This window comes from Corvus brachyrhynchos, unplaced genomic scaffold (genome assembly GCF_000691975.1).
Source record: "Corvus brachyrhynchos isolate BGI_N302 unplaced genomic scaffold, ASM69197v1 scaffold5, whole genome shotgun sequence".
In the NCBI taxonomy this organism is placed as follows: Eukaryota; Metazoa; Chordata; class Aves; order Passeriformes; family Corvidae; genus Corvus; species Corvus brachyrhynchos.
Window position 1 is genome coordinate 9,426,396 of NW_008238321.1, and position 6,520 is coordinate 9,432,915.

Below are 6,520 nucleotides of genomic sequence, written 5' to 3' on the forward strand. Positions count from 1 at the left end.
CGGAGGACAGCTGGAGCCAGCAGCTGCTCCCCGTGGAGCACCGTGCTGTGAGGCCTCGCACAGACACAGCGTGGCACTCTTTTCCACAGCACCGTGCCTGCTGCCCGTGGGAGCCTGCCCCCACACCAGATCCCGTTCCTGACCTCGCCAGCAGCCTCAGGGGCTCCGGTGCTTTCTCTGCCCTACTCGCCCCTTGCACACCCTGCTCCGGTCCCCCTGTACACCCTGCTCTGGCCACTCTGGCCGCCGTCCCTCCAGCCTGAGGCTGGTGCTGGGCTGGGCATCACAGAGACCTGCAGCCACCTGAGCCACTGCAGGGCTCAGCCCCAGGACTGTGTTCAGGGGATGCTTTATGGCTGCTCAGAGCCTAACAAGTGTGCCTGTGTATCATGAATGTTTTGTGGAAAGACCAGCTGGAAAATAGTTTAGAGGGGAGTAGAAACTTTGTTTTCAATCCTGGCAGAACAGTTTGGATGAGACTTGGAGTTACTGTTGGTTTCCCTTGGTTTTGGGGGATATAATCTGCTTTTTCACGGTGGATGTCCTAGTCTGAGTGAGGATCCAGATGTGACAGCTGAGGCTCCAGAAGATGGGAATGCAACCAAATCAACCCAGAGGTAAGAGACACCCAGCCGCCTTCCCCCAGAAAATCCCTGTTTGATGCCTGGGTTAAAATATGCATTGTGCCCAGGAAAGAGCTTTTTCAGCCTAGAAAAACCCAAGGAGCTGAACTTGGCCTTGACCCGAGATGGCTGGTGACACTGGACAGGTCTCCTGGTACTTTCAGGTGTGTGCAACAACACTCACAGCCTGCCGGGAGCAATGCCCCAGGGGCAAACAGCCTGCAGGCAGCCCAGCAGGAACTCCAAAAGACAGGGACCAGCACCACTCTCCCCATCCAGGAGAAAGAGGACTGCAGCTTCAATTTAAATAATTGTTGCCAGGCTTTCAGCAGTGACTCTTTGGTCTCTGAGACAGGATCCCTTGTTAGCAGGGCACTATCTGGGGACACCCCCTGCCCCGTGTTGCCAAGGCACCTTGACCAGAGGGACTCTCTGCCCCTCCTTCTGCTCCTCCCTCTCGCCTTTTGTTTTCCAAAGCAGCCCTGGCTCAGCAGAGCATCTCAGCTCTGTGGGCACAGAAACATGCACAAGGCTGACTGCACCCCAAAAGAACTCTGCTCTGCCATGGACCCTCGGGTCTTTGCTCTTTGTTTAGGCAGAGATGGGGGAGAGACTATTTTGCTGGACCACTGAGCATCTTGTGGGCCAGTCCATTCAGCTTTGTGACCAGGATGCCATCTGCACCTGGGGTCCCAGCTTGGCAGATCAGTGTTGGGCTTCTCTAGGCCAGGTGGGCACCTTGAGGAAGGGCACACATGGGATGGTGAGATAGGAAGAGAATAAACTTGTTTAAGCTGTTTTAACTTTCAGATTCCCTCCAGGATTAAATCATGCTTTCCTTTTCAGCATTTTCTTCTGTTTTCTTTCCAACATCTGGTTTGGAAGGCTGTTCTACCGATGAAATAGGAACAAAGTTGTGTTTTCCCCCACTCCTTGGCAGGGACTGCCTGCCATCAGCAGTGGCAGTGTGGGCTGGGCTTGTTCAGCTCATCCTTAGTCTCCAGGCAGCACAGGGAGGTTCAGAAGATGGAGGAGGAAACCTCTTCTTCCATATGAGAGCACTTCTCTGCAGGATTTTCTTGTCCATAAAAAAGTCCCTGCTCCACACGGCAAATAAAACCCAAGAAGAAATCTTGGACCTTATTTTTTGTGACCAGCACCCTGGCAGGACCTCATTTCAAATCCCCCAAATTTGAGGAATATGTATTTTAAATACGATGCTATGAAAAAAATGTAGTAAATATTTAATTTTATTTTTATTAAATACTAAATTGATGATGGCTGACACTTTATTAAAGTGTCAGAGTGAGTGTTTCTACATTCTAATTACTTATTCTAACAAGGAGGCAGCCTCGTCAGGAGCTGTGCGTGCTGGCGTGTGCAGGCGAGGGGCGCTCCTGGTAACTAACACCTATTAAACTATCATTTGCACCTAGAGGCATCTCATTAATATCTCAACTGGTGAGACTGCACTGCCAGTGCCTACCTGACCCAGGGTGTTGACAGGAGAAATGGCTCCAGGAGGCCTTTCCTCGCTCCAGGCTTTCCTGTACAAATAATTCCTATAAAATTAATAAGGACTATTCCACTTAATTGAATTTCTGATAAACGAAGATTCTTCCAGGCGCCTGTTAAAAGCATCCAAGAGATGCAGGAAGGGTGCTGCTCCTCATTCTGGGGCCAGCTTTGTTCCTTCCCTCTCTCCCATTCTTGCTTCCTTTGTCTCTCCAAGCCTCTTCCACCCCATTCATCTCTCCTGCTGCTTCCTCCTTGTCTCTCTATTCCTTCCTTTCTTGATCATGCCTTCTCTTTTCTGCAGCAGTTTCCTTTCTGATCTCCCACTTGACTACCTTCCACTTCCCTGGCTCTGTCTGGATCCACCTTTATGGCTACCCTTCTCACAGACTCATTTTCCTTCTGGAGCCTTCCTCTTGTTTCCTCTCTTCTCCTTCCATCTTTATTTCCCTTTCATCCATCTTCCATCTGGCTCTTCATCTCAGCAATATGACCCATTTCTCTCAGGTTTCCTTCCAGGCCCTGAAAAGGTTTTCTCAGAGGAATCTCCTCACTGACATGAGCTCTCTGTTGGATGAGGTTGTGGAATTTCATCTTCAGAGCCATCCAGTTATCAAGAAGATATGTCCTGCCCCAAAGTGAAGTTTGTCCCCTTCAAAAACTGATGGAACGTGCATTCATCCCACCTTCCCCATGGATGGAGACATACCTGTGTGTGGAGATGGGATTGTCCTCAAGCCAGAGTTTATATGACCATCACTTGGATGCCAAATCATTACAAGAGAGGTAATGGGCCTCTAGGAGGGACACATTGGAGTTTCAGGGCTTTTTGTTGCCTTGTCGCTCTTATCTTGTGCAGCTGCATTACTGGCATTTGGGTTTGGTCACCAGCTGTTGAGGTTGGCTTTTGTCATTCCTTTAATAAATATAAAAATAACCACTAAAAGATTATATTATATTTTTATTCTATTCCCATTAGAAAAACAAACTAGAAACTAGACTTAGTATTACAAACACCAACTCGAGATTCAAAGCAAGTAACTTAAAAATAAATAAATACATAATGTAAAAAATATCATTAAATAACACATGAATAACAAGTAATAGGATTTTAATCTTCTTGCTAGGAGAGGCTACTTCTTCAGCACTAAAGGTGACTCGCAAGCAGCATAATTCTGGGAAAGTTAAAAGTGGTAATTCGACAAGACTCAAGGATTGTGTGGGACTCAAAGGGATAAAACAGCCTTGCAGGGGCTCTCCTTCCTCTGTCTCCTAGTGATGAACAAAACTGGAAAGCCAGAACAGTTCAGAGCTGCTGAAAAATAAAAGATGATCACGTCTTCATGAACACCCAGGTAGGATGGAAATCTCTGCCCCGTGAGGGCGTGATGCTGAAAGCTGAACAGAGTTCAAAAGGAGGTTCAGCTTTTTTATGGATAGCTATATCTAGACTTGCATGAAGAAATTACTATTATTATTATTGTTATTATTATTATTATTATTGTTACTAGTGGTGGTGGTGGTCTGGAGAGCATCTCTGCGTGCCTGTACCAGGACTCCGTGAACCAGCGAAGTTCATTACTCTCTAAACAGGGTTTCTTCCACCAACTTCTGCTGCCTCCAGTGGCGGAGCTGAGACGAACCCTGAGACCTCTGGGGCACCTGGAAATGGGACTGTTGTAATCAGAACTTGCACTCCAGTTTCGTGTTTCTGTTCACATACTTCTGTGGAGACATCCAGAATAGAGATGAAGATAAGAAAGGAAGAGGATAAGTCAGGGAAGGAAAAGATTGGGTTTATGGTGGTCATGGGAAAGCCAGAAGGGAGGAAGGAGAATATCTGAAAGAAAGGAGAAACAGGTGGAGAAGGAAAAGAATTAATTTCGACAGGCAGTAGGAGGATGACAGGGGCCAATTCCAGCAGATGAGAACCTCCCACTGAAACCCAAAAGTATTTACTTGGGGCAAGTCTTTTACAATGTCTCAAACAAAGCAGAAAAGTTGATTCTTTTGATTAGAGTAACTTGGCCTTTGGTACTGGGCCAGTGGGTGAGCTAAGAAAGCTGAAACAGGCAAACAGGAGCTGGGGAGAAGGGTGCAGGAAATAAAAATTTTATGTAAGCAAAGAGTGTAGAGAGCACTTGGAGGGACTGATCAAACTATGTGTGTAGGATGGGTTAATGTCTTAATCTGAAGGAGGTGACAACCCAAAGTAGTGAAGGCTTGAAGAGGAGGTAGCTAACGCTGTGTTTGCTGTGAAGAGAGGACGGGCAGACATGGCAGGGGCTGTGCTGCCTTCCCCGCCTCACAGCTGGCCATTGCTATGGGTGTAATTTAAGGCAGAACTTGGCCTTTCTTACATATTTCACTTACTCCCTTGATTTTAATTGACTCTGTTATGGGCGTTTCAAGAGTTTCATGAGCCTGTGGTGCCTGGTTTCCCAGGTCAGAGGGAGGGGAGCGCTGTTCCTCTGCCAGAGGGGAAGGGAGTGCTGTGCAGAAGCTTTGGGATGGAGAGAGGGCTGTGAGTCGGTGTTGAACATGGGTGCCCTTGTAATATTTCTATAGTGGCTTTGCCTCTTTTTCCCTCCACCATCCCTCTTTCCTCTCCCTGCTTAGGGAGTCTATTTGTTTATACTCATGGCTTTTGCAGGAGCACATTTAGTTCTGACACCATCTCAGCCAGGAGGCCAGTGGGGGATTCCATGTGTCCCTTGGCCAGAGGGCTGGGTTTGGGGTGGCTCAGGGTGCTGGGTCTCCCTGTTCCCATCGTGCAGTGGGGGGTCCCCAGGGCTGGCACACGTGGTTTGGGCAGCAGCAGCACTGCAGCAGGGCAGGAGAGGGTGAAGGACAGAGGTGCCATGCCCCAGGGGTGGGCAGCCAGGTGTGTGCCCCACTCGTTCCGTGGCAGTGGATGGGGCAGGCTGCTCGGAGGTACAGCTGCCCGGCCTCAGATCAGTGTTTATTTTCCAGGCTGAAAGGAAGCTTGTGATCCCAAAGCCCTCTGTGTTTAGCCAGACCTCTCATTCACTTGCAGAGGAAACCCATGTCAGCCGCTCCCCTTTGTCTCCCCTGAGCTATTGCTTTGAATCTGAAAGGATTGGGTGCAGATTTCAAGGGATGTTCAGACAAAGGCTGTTTGAACAGCACTTGTGTAAATAATCCATGAAAAACTCTTTGAATAACGTCAATGAAATTTTCTCTGAATTTGCTATTCTTTTTCTCCAGCGGCAGAAAGAAGTGGAAGTCAGGAACGGGAGGAGAGTCGGAGGAAGGGAGGGAGAGGGGGAGGAAAGGGGTGGGAGAAGCACTGACACTTTTTTCTCTCTCTGCCAACTTCTCTCAATGCCAAGAAGTAGCCTGGCTTAGAAAAAAAAAAAAACCCAAAAAACAAACCTCTTTGTTATTTTCACAGCTTTAAGAATAATCCCATACGGGACCTCCGTGTCCTCAAACTTCTCCGTACATTAAATGTAAGGGGACACCCTCGCATTTCGCACAGCAAGGGTAATGTCGAGCCAGTTAATTATTAGCCGTGTGGTTTAATGTTCACTTGCTGTACATATGTACGAAACAATTCCCCTTCAGCATGTCGTTTAGTTTGCATTAAAATGGAGATAATTGTTTCGATGCCAAATGTTCCCGTCCCGCCTCCCCCATCCCTCTTCATACAGTTTATACAAATTACAGCCTCAAACAAGAGGGACAAAAAGTCTTTGATTTGATTCCTTTTGAAGACATCCAGATTGAATCCTGTGCTGTGCTTGGGGACACCTCAGCCCGGGCTGGCCGAGGAGGGGGACAGGGGGGAACTCCGGTGTCTCCCCTGGAGCGACACGGGATGGGTGCGGGAGGCTGCGCCCGCACCGGGAAGGGGCTGCGGGGCTCTTCGGGAGCCGGTTCAGTGGATGTCCAGGAGATGGAGCAGTGCTTCTGTGGCCTCTGCCGCCGGTGCCCCTAACGAGCCAGTCTGTCTGAACTCGGAATGAATTTTGTTCCCTTTTCATCACTCCCTGATGTCCAGCTGCTCCTGTCAACACCTTCTTATAGCATGTAATTCATCGCTCAGAGTGACAGCTGGGGCCGTGGGGCTGGGACCAGCTCCTCCTGCCATCGGCTGCACCCAGAGAGAGTCCCTGGCCAGAGCAGGGGCTTCCCTCGCCCCCTCCCCGCACCTGGGGCTCACAACTCTCCAAAGGATTCCCCAGACAAACCCAGCGGCAGCTCGGCTCGCCCTGTCCCCCTCCTGCTCTCACTGGGGAACCTCTGCTGGGGGTTTTGTGGGGAGCATCTCCCTTCCAGACCCAGTCCCCAGGAGGTGCTGCGGGGCTGGGAGAGGCTGGGGGGAGGGGGAAAAAGGAACACCTGCCAGAGGGGGGCAG

At 49.4% G+C, this 6,520-nt stretch overlaps 1 long non-coding RNA gene across 3 annotated transcripts in view; it reads left to right on the plus strand.

Annotated features, from left to right (window-relative positions):
- The window catches only part of LOC108446702, a 28,859-nt gene that overhangs the window by 19,025 nt on the left and 3,314 nt on the right, over positions 1 to 6,520 (plus strand). For 2 of the 3 annotated variants that reach the window (XR_001861992.1, XR_001861994.1), the window contains 3 exons: positions 464 to 617; positions 2,646 to 2,924; positions 3,266 to 3,493. This is a non-coding gene — a long non-coding RNA (uncharacterized LOC108446702). Of the gene's footprint in view, positions 1 to 463; positions 618 to 2,645; positions 2,925 to 3,265; positions 3,494 to 3,649; positions 6,485 to 6,520 lie in introns of those variants that run through there. The other variant, XR_001861993.1, reaches the window with a different exon arrangement.